Source organism: Ischnura elegans, chromosome 10 (assembly GCF_921293095.1).
Source record: "Ischnura elegans chromosome 10, ioIscEleg1.1, whole genome shotgun sequence".
Taxonomy (NCBI): Eukaryota; Metazoa; Arthropoda; class Insecta; order Odonata; family Coenagrionidae; genus Ischnura; species Ischnura elegans.
This window is the reverse complement of record NC_060255.1, coordinates 79,120,642-79,133,822: the sequence shown is the minus strand read 5'-3', so window position 1 is coordinate 79,133,822 and position 13,181 is coordinate 79,120,642.

The following is a 13,181-nucleotide window of genomic DNA, read 5'->3' as shown; positions in this document are numbered from 1 at the left end:
GATCTCCGAAGCGAATTTACAGCCCGGATCACCACAGACATACCCCTTCCTTCCCCTTTTTCACCCGGAATAAGACCGAAAAGAGATATGAAGTAAGGTACCCAATGCGAACCGCGGCGGGCGTAAAACCTCAAAAGAATCGATTCCGACGAGCAGCCTTGAGGTCCCGCTTCCTCAGTGATTCAACCTTAAGGTTGTTTTTATAAGGTGAGGGTAGAGCAGTTCCTATGAAGGCTTCCGCGGAGATTTTAACAGTAGACAGAGATCCTTCCGGGTTTTCTTCCGCGTTTAACCATTTTTTGACGATATTTCTCTAACGTTACAGTTAGCTCTCCCAGGTTTTCCAGACACTTTTAATATACCAGACTTCTGGCCAAAAGCAATGTTCAATTTCTCAAATTATTCTACATGATTCAATTTTTACCAAACTTCGGGGCACATACCAGTGCTTAAAAAGTCTCATGCCAATAGCATTACCTCCACCCTTCGGTTACGATATATGTCACGAAATAATTTACTAAAAAAATACAAACATTGACTGTCATTCAAAAATTAATTTACTCAACCAAAACTAAACTATGACTTAACTATTCTCCTAAGAAGATGGTAAGTTTACTTAAAAATAAAGCAGGATAAAATAATGAATATATTTCAAAGCATTCCTTCCGGCGGAAAGTTTTCGTGAAAGCATGAAACCTTCATTGTAAGAGTTTACACATTTCACAATAGAAGTGTAATAAAGTGATTTTAAATTAAATTTGGAAGCAAAGCGCGGTTATATTTCTTAATATAAACGTAGGAATAACCAGTGCCTTACTTTATGGGTACGGTTATAACGCTCAACGTAGCGGTAAGGCGTGGCATTGATGAGGGAGTTGCGTTGAGTTAACAAAATATGCCTGAAACTAAGGAACTGCGCATAGCATTGATATACTACGTTATATCCAACATATTTAGCTAATAATTTGATACAGATGTCCGTGAGTTGATCATAACGATTGTAATAAATCGCCATTTGTCATTTGTGAGATTTAGATTGTAAATAAAATTTATTTGATCGTTAACGAAATTAATTTTTTCGCTAACTTACGCCCGGATCACCATATATCGTTTCCTTCCCATATTCGTCTGATTAATACGAAAAGAGGTAGGGAAGGCGCCCAAATGTGCACCACGGCGGGTGTAAAACCTACAGGGATCGATTGCTCGGAGCAGCCTTGGGACCCATAAAGTCCAAAATTCGAGGAAACCCGAAATCCTTAAAACCTCGGGTTTCGGATGCCTCCACCACGTCTACATACATTTCCCGCCCACACCTTATCTGACACTAAACGTGAACGTAATCAAAAGAACCCATCCACATGCAGGGCTGAGAGAAAATTTGTGAGAAACTAAACAGACAACGTAGCCATAGGATATCACACAGTGAATTTGAGTGAAATTGCTATAAATAGCGACTAAACTTAAGAAAAATGCGGAAAATGGGGTAGCAATATATTACAATCAATATGTTTAGCTGAAATATGGAATATGCGCTATATTAACTAATTAATACGCATGAAATAATGCAGGAATTTTTATTGGCAACGCACAATATGTCTTATACATAGATGCTGATTTTTTTTCACTACCTTAATGCGTAGATTTTTTGCGGAGTTTCCAATGTCTTGCTAAATTAAGCTGAACTGGAAACTAGCCACAGAGGAAATCATGCTATGAGAATGAGTTAAATTACTAGAAATAGCGAATTACCTTAAGTAAATATGGGTGCAGTATGTCATGTTCAACACTTTAAGCTGAAATATGGTATATGTGTTACATTAGCTAATTACTACGCAAGAAATAATTTAGCAATTTTTATTTCTCACGCAGAAGTCTTATGCATAGATGCTGATATCTTTTCAGTCGCTTAAGACGTAGATTTTTTGCATAGTTCCAAGCGCATCACTAAATAAATTGAAGGATTGCAATGCCTGACACAAAAAGATATTTCCAGAACTCATCATCGGCGAATAAGAGCGTAACCAAGAGAAGCACTTTAAATTCCACTAGAGGAAAGATTTATGAGAAACTAAACGCGAAACTACAGTATGCGGTGTGACAAAGACAATTCCTTGATGAGATAGTGTTAAAACACACAAAATTTGCGCCTAGCGTTAATAGGCTGATTAGAATTGATGACAACATCACTTACAATCAAGTTCATTCAGCTATAAGGCAAAATAAAAGTGCCTATACTCGCTTTAAGACACTAAGAACTGGATTAAAAGCTGCAAATAATTATATAAGACTGCTTCACGCCGATTTTCGGTTGATAAATTATGAGAGAACGCAACAGGATATGAGTAGTAAAGGGAGGTAAAACAGGCTTTTTTCCAGTCATTAAGATAAATTTTCTCAAAGAAACGCAAGGTGCACAAATATAAATTATGGTGTTCCTATTAAATTAAAAGCGCAGTATTCTTAAAAACGTGAGCTGAAAACATAGATAACAGGAAAAATTGTTTACGCGACAATATCTAGCTTATTACGCCTTAATAGGTCAGTTTCCAATTTATTTGAATATCAACTTCCTTATGGAACTCTTCAGATGTATAATACTATGATAATTAAAAATGTCTTCCGCCAACATGATCAAAGGATTTTGTGCATGGTGAACTACGAAAGGTACCTATTTACGTAAAATACTTGGATCGCAGTTCCTACGGCGAGACCGAGTTAACTACTTCTTTAAAGAACATACATTACTGTTCACAATTAGGACTTTACCTGGGAATAATTTGGAATTAAAATACGGTATACTGGCTATGTCAATGCTATTTTACGCTCTGCTATATCCAATCCAATAATAATACTATATGGAGTTATAATTCACTGTATAATGATGCCGTCTCACACACATGCATTTCATAATATGATAATATAAAAATAAATGGCTATATTGTGTCAATATGTGTCGATATGTTGAATATATTTAACCATCGCGATCACCAGCAAAACTGGCCAGCATACCTTAAAATTAGTTTAATACAGCTCTCCACTCCATTCCCTAATCGGCTAATTTTTTCACGCCTAAGCATTATTTCTCTTGCGTGTCCTTCATTGCCTGTCCCATATTTTATCCAACATCTTCCTTTACTATTCTTGCGATCCACTGCGATTGCCTTCATCAGGCCACAATGCCTCAAGTTATAGCCGTTTATGTTGCTCCGTCTTCTTATTAAAGTGTTCGTGTGGCTCCTCATCCTCCTACCCTCCTTAGTACTTCTCTATTACTCGCTCCATCGATCCATTTGACGAAGTTGATGGTGAGTGTATTAACGTTGTGGAAGTTTACCATGATATAATAAAGTAACAGCACTTTGAACTACTTTCAGTCTACCTTGAAAATGACGTAGAACACGTCGAAACCGGTTGCAAAATATTAAAATTGTGTGTAAAGTACAAAGTGATTTTACTTTATTCTTTGGTCCATTTGATGTTAATAATTCTACAGGTTGCTTCGGGAGGAATATAGAATACTTCAAGAGGTGGTAGTGGAGAGAAATTTAATAATTTTTGTACATAAACATAGGGTCGCAGTTACTGTCGGAAATAAATAATCTTGGAGTTTAGAGCTTTGACCGAGTATCAACTATACTATTACGCAATCTCACCAATTTTGAGAGTACAGAGTATTGTTACAGAGAAATATAATCGTACATCTTCGTATAACCTTAATCATTTAATCTCCTTAAAAATTCAGAGTATTGAATAAATTTTGTCGGAGAGGTTGGATACCCAAGAAAAACCGGTTTTCATGGTAACAGCTAAGTTCATCCAAAAACCTTTTTGAGCTCAGTAACTAAGAAGTTTCGACCCCATGTAATGGACAAAAATGCTTAAAATTGTTTCCCCTAGCAACTCCTGAAGTCAGATCAGATTCCTTCTAAAACACCCAGTACGAAGCAAAGGGAAGGTAATAGAAACTAAACGAAAGTCAAAATCAGTCAAATTTCAATAGCTTCGTTCCATGGAGCGAAATGTAGAAACTAAATGGATTTAAAAACTGGGAGCTAAACTCAGGGTCGAAATGAAATCGAAGTCAAAATTACTTCGGGTCGAAACTAAACAAACTCTGGGACGAAGCGAAACGCATATAATGCTTCGCACTAGAGGGACCACGTGCTTCACCATCGAACAATTTAGTTTCGACCCACACACAGAGTACGAAGTATGGTTGAATGAAGGAGAGCTTCGGCCTACCGCCATTAGATGTATGGGGCAGTGCCCCATAGAGTGGCAAAAATATGAGTGCCATAGTGGCAAAAATATGCCCCATGCGCAGTATTCTGAAAACTGAGCTGAAAACATTGGTAACAGGAAAACTTTCCCACAAGGGCACTCATATTCTTGCCACTAACAGGAGGACAGTGAATACAAACTGGCCATTCGATTTTCAAGCTCGATGTTATAACATCTCTACATGTATGTCAAACGTAATGGGTGGAAACCATTCCCTCTTATCTCCCTCCACTCAACTTCTGGGATCGAAACATAACTATGAGCAGCGGAATTTCGGAATTAATTTAGTTTCATTCCTGGGAGTAAGGTTTCGTTCCGGGTCAAAACTAAACTCCTAGGTGATTATAATTTCGTGAGGGAACGGAGCTAAACCTAGGCCTCGTATTTTCGTTTCCTTCCGGGTCGAAACGAAAAATTTTCGTTTCGTTTCACTTGCCATCCCCGGTATAATGGAAGTTGCCTAAAAAGAAAAGAAAAATTAGTGTGAAAACAATTTTATTCCATTAACCATAAACCTCAATATTTTCCATCATATTTTACGTTTAAATCCAGGCAATTATCATATCTTAAGCTCAAATAGAAGATGTCTAGCTAATAAATTCGTACACCGCTGTTGCAGCTAGGCTGAAAAAGGTCCTTGGATTTCTTAACTGTCATCACACCAGTTGGAGTCAATCCATTTCTTTATACCTATGTATAAACGGACAAAAATCACAAAGTGTCCAGGCCACATGTAAGGAGGATTGTCAAAAACGTAGATTCTCCATAATGGACAAAATGTCAAGCAATATTGCAGTTACCGATGAACTACGTTAAAAAGTTGCTACGAATACTTTCCACGCATGTATTCCCGAAGTTTAATCCCAACTAACGTGAGTGCAGCCAAACTAATCCCTCTACATTCCATCCCGCAGTGGAGAGATGATTAATGAGAAACTAAATGCGGAATATGTGATGCGACAGCGGCACTCACTTGATGAGGCTACGCGAGGAATTCTATGCAAAGTAACGGTTCACTATGAGGAACTTCACAGAAACGGTGTAGGCAGTTTTAACAAATGAGCTGATGTGTAAAGCGAGACGCACACAGGCACGCCGTAAGATTCATAATAACAAGTGTAGCCCAAAGAGTAATCTTACTTTGACTATGATAAAAAAATCAACAAGCTTTTGCAAAAAATATATAGAATATACTTTCCAGAAGATTCATGATATGAATTGCAATCCAAAGAGTAACCTTAGTTAGACTAGGATAACAAACAAACTAATACATAAGCATCATGAATATGCTTTCCGTTAGACTCTGAATTCCAAAATTTCTCCACTAGGTAACCTCCGCTTAGCTGTAAGAGAAAAACAATTATGTGTAAAAGATTATAGCTGCAATAACCTTAAACCTCAAAATTTTTCCCCATTTTCCAGGGCATTTTACGCTTAAAGCTAGGAAATTATCACTCGTCCGGCCAATTCGAGATAATCTACTTTTTTAATTCATACACAGATGTTGCACCAAGGCTGCAAAAGGTCCTTTAAGTTCTTAATGGTCATCACACCAAATGGAATCAATCCGTTCCTTTACAAAAATTAAGGTGTGCCAAATATAGGCCTAATGTAAAGAGGATTTTCAACAGTTTCCAATTAACATTTACAGCAATTCCTGTGTTGTAATGCATGTTTCCATGGCACGAGATATTTTGCATGTTTCTGTTCCATGATTTGTGAACTCTCCACTTTCTCAAATGCTCGTCCAGGCCTTTTGAATTTGCTCAGTGATATTCACGTTCTACTAGTATCCCACGAACTCTTCCCCGCTGCAAATATATATTTTCACTTCCCAAAGTTGTATCAAAGTCGGCTTCAAGATTTGGCGAGATTTCCTATGATAACGCTCATCTAGAAACGTCTTCGCTTATTACAATGCATAAACCGAAAGGCTTGAATAGGTGGGAGTAGAGCTTATACCTGATTATACATTAGGTATGTGAAATACACAAATTCTGGGAAGAAGGCGCTAAATAACTTACATTTATAATGCAATAATATTTCCAACAATACCGTTAGAGAAATTTTCGTCATAATATTCGAAAACTGGTTTTTCAAAAGTATCTTAATTGTTAATTTTCACAGGATTGACCCAAATATTACCAGAATATATTAATTTGAAAACATGTTTGCAGATGAAGATGCGTAAAGATCCTAAGGCGTGTATTAGATTGCATAGAGATAAAGCACTAGTGATCATCAACGAAATGATATTTTTCTCTTACACTTGCTGATTTTCCAGAGATTATCTAAGTAGATAACTACAACCCAGCTTGGCCTACACACCGCCAGGTAAATTTGGATGGTTGATTCTTCAAATGCATGAGAACACGTTGGAAGATTTTCCTGCTCAACAAATCTCTTCGTATGTAGTCAATTCTTCAAGCATTAATAGTTTACTTTCCCATTATCAAGACGTCATTCACCAATCACGCTAATGGAGTTAAATGTACGATACCTAACTTAGAAGTGCCTACCAATAGAAGAATAACCATCCGCAAGAAGACTACAGTATATACTAAATAAAACCACTAAGATATTAAACTATGGATTTAACCCTGCATTTTCAAAGATGTATTTTTTTCTGCATTGGTCCGGATCACTTAACCTTTACATTGACGCAAGAAGCAAATCAAAAAAGTTTCACGAAAAAACCATGAATCAAGATCATCACAAAAACGCATATTCTAGCCATCAACTGACAGAGGTATCCTTTTTTGCTGAGATAAATTTTTATTTTGGCCCTGAGTTTCTGGCCCCAGCTTTATTACGCAATTTTCTCACGCGCGAAGGCTCTTCATAATGGGACAATAAACCTGCAACTTCTCATACTGCTCTTAAAAAATATAAAAATACAATCTAAATCCGAAAATATACGACACGCAGAGGAATGACGGTTCAAATGGAATGACGTTAAATTCAACAAGATATCTTCAAAGTCATAAATATCATATGGAGTTCCAGGATGCAATCTAAAACCTTTCTCATGAAAGAAAAGGTTATTGGGTATTTCTTTTCAAAAATGAAGGAAACATATGAGGGAAATAGTCGACTGCATCATGTTAGCTACCTTTACGGGCATTTTTAACCGAAAACATGAAGGTTATATTTTCAGTAAGTCATTTTTACAGCATGTGTTGTTTCAAAGCATGATTACTTCAATTATGAATTTTATGAATCATAAACTCAAGCATTATAAGAGGACGTCAAGAATTTTAAATACGTTTGGCTCACAGAAAAGCTTTCTTAATTATGAATGAGAAAAAATAAATTCAATTAACTCATAGAAAACATAGTAAAGATTACAAGACTATCAAATCAATTATAAAGAACATTTTAACTGAAAGAGTAAGGATCAATGTTTAAGCTTTTGCGATGCACATTGTAGATTGAAACCTAAATGACACACTAAATCACCGTTGGATTGAAGGAGGGGACTTATACGGTAAGAAAATCTGCTACAGAAGGATATTTGACACAAAAAGAGATCACCAATGGTTATACTAAATTCCTTTTTTTATTAAAGAAATCTACCTATTTTCCAACTGATTTTCTACTTTAAATATGTTTTCTCTATTTTCCATTCAGAGTAAAGGATAAATTTTCGCCTTAAAAAATGAGGAACGCAAGAAGGAAATTGGAGAGAGGACCGCAGCTATCCGATTATCCTAAAGGCACCGAAGAACTCATTCAGCCAATGAGGCAATTCCGTCCGCCGAGGTAGAATAACGGTGCGGGAAGGGAGTTGAGGGAATGAAACGTCTCATCCACAGACGGTATTCCTGATCCTCATTTTTCGGAGAGGGAGGGACAGGCGGCCCTGATTATTCCCCGCACTTCGATAACTTTGGCCTGAACGCTTGAGGCTCGAATTGCAAGGGTGTGATGATTAGGCAAAGTTCTGTCCCCACTCAGCACTCGAGCCACTAAAGTGATACCTCGACGAATTTGAGTCCCCATTACCACTCAAGTGGTCACCCCCACATTGTTGTACCTATCATAAGAATTCCTTGAGGTTACGGTTTAGCTTTCAAACGCTTGCCAAGTAAACTGAGCTGCCTGTCACAGTCACAAACTCTTAATCCTTATATAATCCCCCTTAGTCAATACGAGAGAAATCAAACGTACGACTTCATCCTCGCCATTCGGAATGAAAATTCCGTTGATACATTTAACCACTATCGATATTATACTTTCCAGAGGGCTTAATTGAAGCATCCTGGGTTGAACTTTTAAAAATTGACATAATTTAATAAAAATTAAGTCTTAAAGTTGCATCATCGCATCGATGCAATCCAAAAACGGAGGGCTTGTCGTAATATTTAAAAAAAAAAATAATACGTGTTTAGTCAATGTTCTCACTATGATTTTCGCTACCATAGTCACCATGATCTTTCTGACTTTTGGAATATTCTTTCACCTTAAATTATTTTTGCTAAGCGTTCGTTAATGATGACGGTAGCATTCCGTCTCTGACCGAAGAGTCTGGGGATCTAATCCAGGGTGAACCCTTCAGCATCCGATACATTAAATACTCGAATTGTGATCTCGATGACCCACTCTGAATGTGTAAAGCTCTCGCACTGGGGTAAGCTTTACCCTCACCTATCCAAATCAACCTTTGGGTTAAAGCACTAAGTGAGTGAGCCCACAGAAGTTGAAGTCTCTTATTTCTAACGATTGCAATTGAGGGGGTGAGAAACCTAGGGGTACAAGTGATTTTCTCTCTAAACTGAGGTAGGTATAGAAATTCATTTTAAAAATATGCAAAAACTTGGCCAAGGGATACAAGTGAGTCTCTGTTCTTTGCTGACATACAGTGGAAAAGCAAATGCACTATCAAATATCTAATTGATCTCGTTTGTTTTCTTTACCTAATTTTTGCACCTAACTCAGTCTAGAAAAAGCAATCACTTGCACCCCTTGGCTTTTTTCGGTTGACGATTTTATAAGGCTGGCGCAAGTTGGTCGTTTATCTAAGATGTCGCCGAGATATCAGTTTGAGACTACAGAATTCTCGTATTTCCGTAAAATAGACGGTAACCTTCGCCGGCGTTTGGTCGTCTGTAGAATACCATTAGGGCTATTCCGTATTTTGGGGGCGCAATATTGCGCCACCGCTGTTTTCCATTTTCTAATAGCATCGATTTTGATTCAGCAAATTAAATAGCTTTATATTACGCGGATTTTGAGGGCGTAATATATCGCCCCGGTGAAATCAGTAGTCGGCATGAAAAATATCGTAGGGCAAATGATACAAGCCGAGTATTTCAGAAAGTTATTAATAAAAACGTAATTATTAGAGATAATAATAACTATTATTTATTTATTTATTAATATATCATTACAAAACGGGTATTAAAAGCCAAATTTAGATATTATGACATTACCTATTGATCCAAATGCAAGTTGACAATCGAAAGGTCATAATTGTGTATGACTATGAATAACTATTCACTAACTCATTCTTAACTTTGTGGTATTTCATAATAAGATTTCTTGGTTAGTTAGCTGTTACGTATGCCACCACTTTAGTTTAGTCCTTTATTTATTGGTATATTTATACCAATTACGCTGATGATGCAGCAACAGCTAACTAACCATGAAAAATTAAAACAATAATTGCTCTCCGTTTTTATTTATATGCTGGTTAATATGTTTTTTTTTAAGGGTCACACTCCCGATTTAAGTGATATTGACAATCGCATCTTGTCAATAATTGGTAAGCAGACATCGACCCCCTTGGTGATTATTGGTGCAAACCTGGAAGATGATGTACCACAAACAGTAAATACCATTGAAATTAATTTAATATTTTTATTGGTTTGGATTTGACAATCACAAAGCAGTACTTATGTTTTTCCAACAGATTAACGTTGACATACGAGTAGACGTCATTGCTGACGATATTGGGGATGCAATTAACGAGGTAAGAGCATAGTACATTATATAAATAGTAGATGTTAGCTGTAACCAACATTATTCATTGCCTTTCTTTCTTAGGTTACTGTGAAATGCAATAAAATACTTCTGAAAAGCATCTGCAGCATCATTTAGAAGAGGCACTGCCTTGTACATCCAAAAGTTATTCAAGCAAGAAAACAATCTTTTTTACTTTAATAAAACATAATTTATGTAAAATTGCAATCAAAATTTAACTATGGTGATATTTTTTCACAGTCAGTCACCAGAGAGATTAAAAAAAGTTAGGGGATATTGAGGCACATCTTCGCAGCGCCGACTCTTTCCAACTAAAGGTGTTACAGGTAGCTACGCTTTATGTCTAGAAACACTATGGTTGTCGATACTCCTCAGCCAAATTTTGATAAATTTTATTGCTTAAACTCCTGCGCAGGCCATTTCTGATAGCCTCACCAGTCTCACTCAGGGACAGGCGGAATTGCTTGTCCTGGAGAGGCAGCGACTGGAAAAGGATGAAGCGGGCAGAGTACAACGAAGGGAGTTTGAGAAGGAGGTCCTGAGGCTGGAGGGTGAACGTATACGGAGGCATTCGGAAATAGTATCCGCTCTGAGGGATATTGCAAGAGTGGTAGGCTATGGGGGTGTACAGGTATTGGAGTTTCCCATGGAGGAAGTTTAGTGTAATGTATAAGTTAGTTTAAATGTATAATATGTTTATTACAGAGTGTATTTCATTTTTATGTCAATCGCTCATTGTACCAAAAGTTAATTTAATTGGTCAAACAATTTTTGTTATTTCGGTTAATTTCATATCATGAAAAAAGTGTACAAGCACTTGCTGTCACAAATATTGTAATTATTTATCAATAAACTAATTATTTGTTCTAAAAAAATGTGTTTAAATGTTTATTCTAATAACGATAAATCAAGAACTTTAAAGGGAAGCAGAAAAAATGCTCTACGTTGAGAGCCCAAATATAGAAAATAAATATTGATGGACTATATACAAAGGCCACTTAAAAGGTAATGGAATGAAAAATGCAATATTTATTAATATTTATAATGAAATCCAATATTGGGGTATCATTGACGCATTGGTAAAAAAAGGTTGAGGAAAGGATTGCGCCTTGCGGAACGCCGGAGGAAATGGGATGGAAGAAGGAATAGGAATTTACTTGCACATAGAAGGATCGGTCAGAGTCTAAGGATTGGGTGATTTTTGTAAGGTAAGGGAGTTCAAGGTATTTGAGTTTTTTTAATTAGGCCCACGGTCCAAGTTCTATCGAAGGCTGCCTCCAGGTCCAGGAATACGCAATGCGATATTAATTTTTATTTAAACCAGAAGTGACGTCTTTCACAAGGCGAAGAATTTGATGAGTTGTCGCTGTTTTGCTTCAAAAACCTGTTTGCTCTGCACGGATGATTTCGGCATCACGAACAAAGTTGCGAAGACTGATGTCAATTATTTATACGAATAACTTTGATTAAGTATCTAATAAACTAATCGGACGGTAGCACAGTGGTTGAGAGGCAGGTCTATTCGGTTTGGGAATCATATCATCATCATCTTTGCCTATTTCCACGCTGTTGAAAAATATGTCATGGAAATTATTGAGTTGAAAAAACGCGAGAGAATATTAGTCATCGTATTCGATTGATTTTTAAAGAGTCGATTATTTATTCCATCAGGGACAAGCGCATTTTTTTTAAATGATAGATTTGATTACTTCTGGCGTAGTGAATTCCGTATTTGAAATTGGGCTGAATTGAAGACTAAGCCAAGTCGAGCAGCATTCGGCTTCGCGTTATGACGGCAGTTTATTGCAAAATCTATTTTCGAGAAGTTCGCCAAAGATCATTGCCTACTCTTCGTTGGTGACGGTACGGCCGGACGATGTGCTCAAAACAGGAGTCAGGCGACGCTGGTTGCTTTAGCGATCGAAGCCAGAGCCCATCATTCCAAATGCCATCTTCAGCTCGCCAAGATTGAATATGCTAGTTCCTCCAGTCACTCCAAAGATTTTTAATCATGCGTTGAACACGATTACGCAGTGCGTTGTAGAGTTGCCGATCTGCACGCAAGATCGTGCCAATGCTTTCTGGCCGCGTTTCGCCGTTTTTAATGATGTCCTCAGGGAGTGCATCTGGAGCAGCAGCTGCAGGAAGTTGATACGAAGCATCACTGGCGACGTCTTGCATAATGATTGTTAGTTTTCCGATGAAACTGCCGGCTTCTTTCCTGATTGTGATCGGAAGTTATTGGATTAAATGATTGTTGTCGCCAACTAAACGCGAGAACTTGTTGTTGTCGCCGTCTCGACAATTGAAGATTTCGGTCCGGAAGGCAGTTGCTAGTAGAATGGAATGGAAGATGATCGGAAAGCTGGTAATCTATTGCAGAGGAATGGCTAATTGGGGGAATGTTGAGTGAAAGTGCGATGTCCAAGATGTCTGATGACCCGTGATGGGTGAAATGGGAGGGGGAATCTGGACCAATTCTAAGTTTCACCGTCTCTATAGATGCAGCAGCATATTTCAGGCATTGTTGTGGGAATCACAACCCCAGCTTAGATGTTTTGCATTAAAATCGCCGGCGATAATCGAGCTGGCCTTCAAGAGAGAAATAATGTGCTCTATGTCCTATTTCCTTGGCGGTTTTGGCGGCCTGTAATATGACCAAAGATGAAGGTCACGAATATTGGTGCGGACTTTGGCACCGACGTCTTCAGCTGTTGGTCTGTGAGGGTTTGGCAGTTTTGAAGACGGAATTGATGATTTTATTAGCAGAATAACGACGCCACCTTCAGTATCTTCTCTGTGCAATCGATATTGCGTAAAACCGGGGAAACAAATTGATTTATTTGATATCAGCATGGTTTTTTGGATAAAAGCCGCATCTATTAATTAATTTTAAGTAAATTCCGTGATTCCTC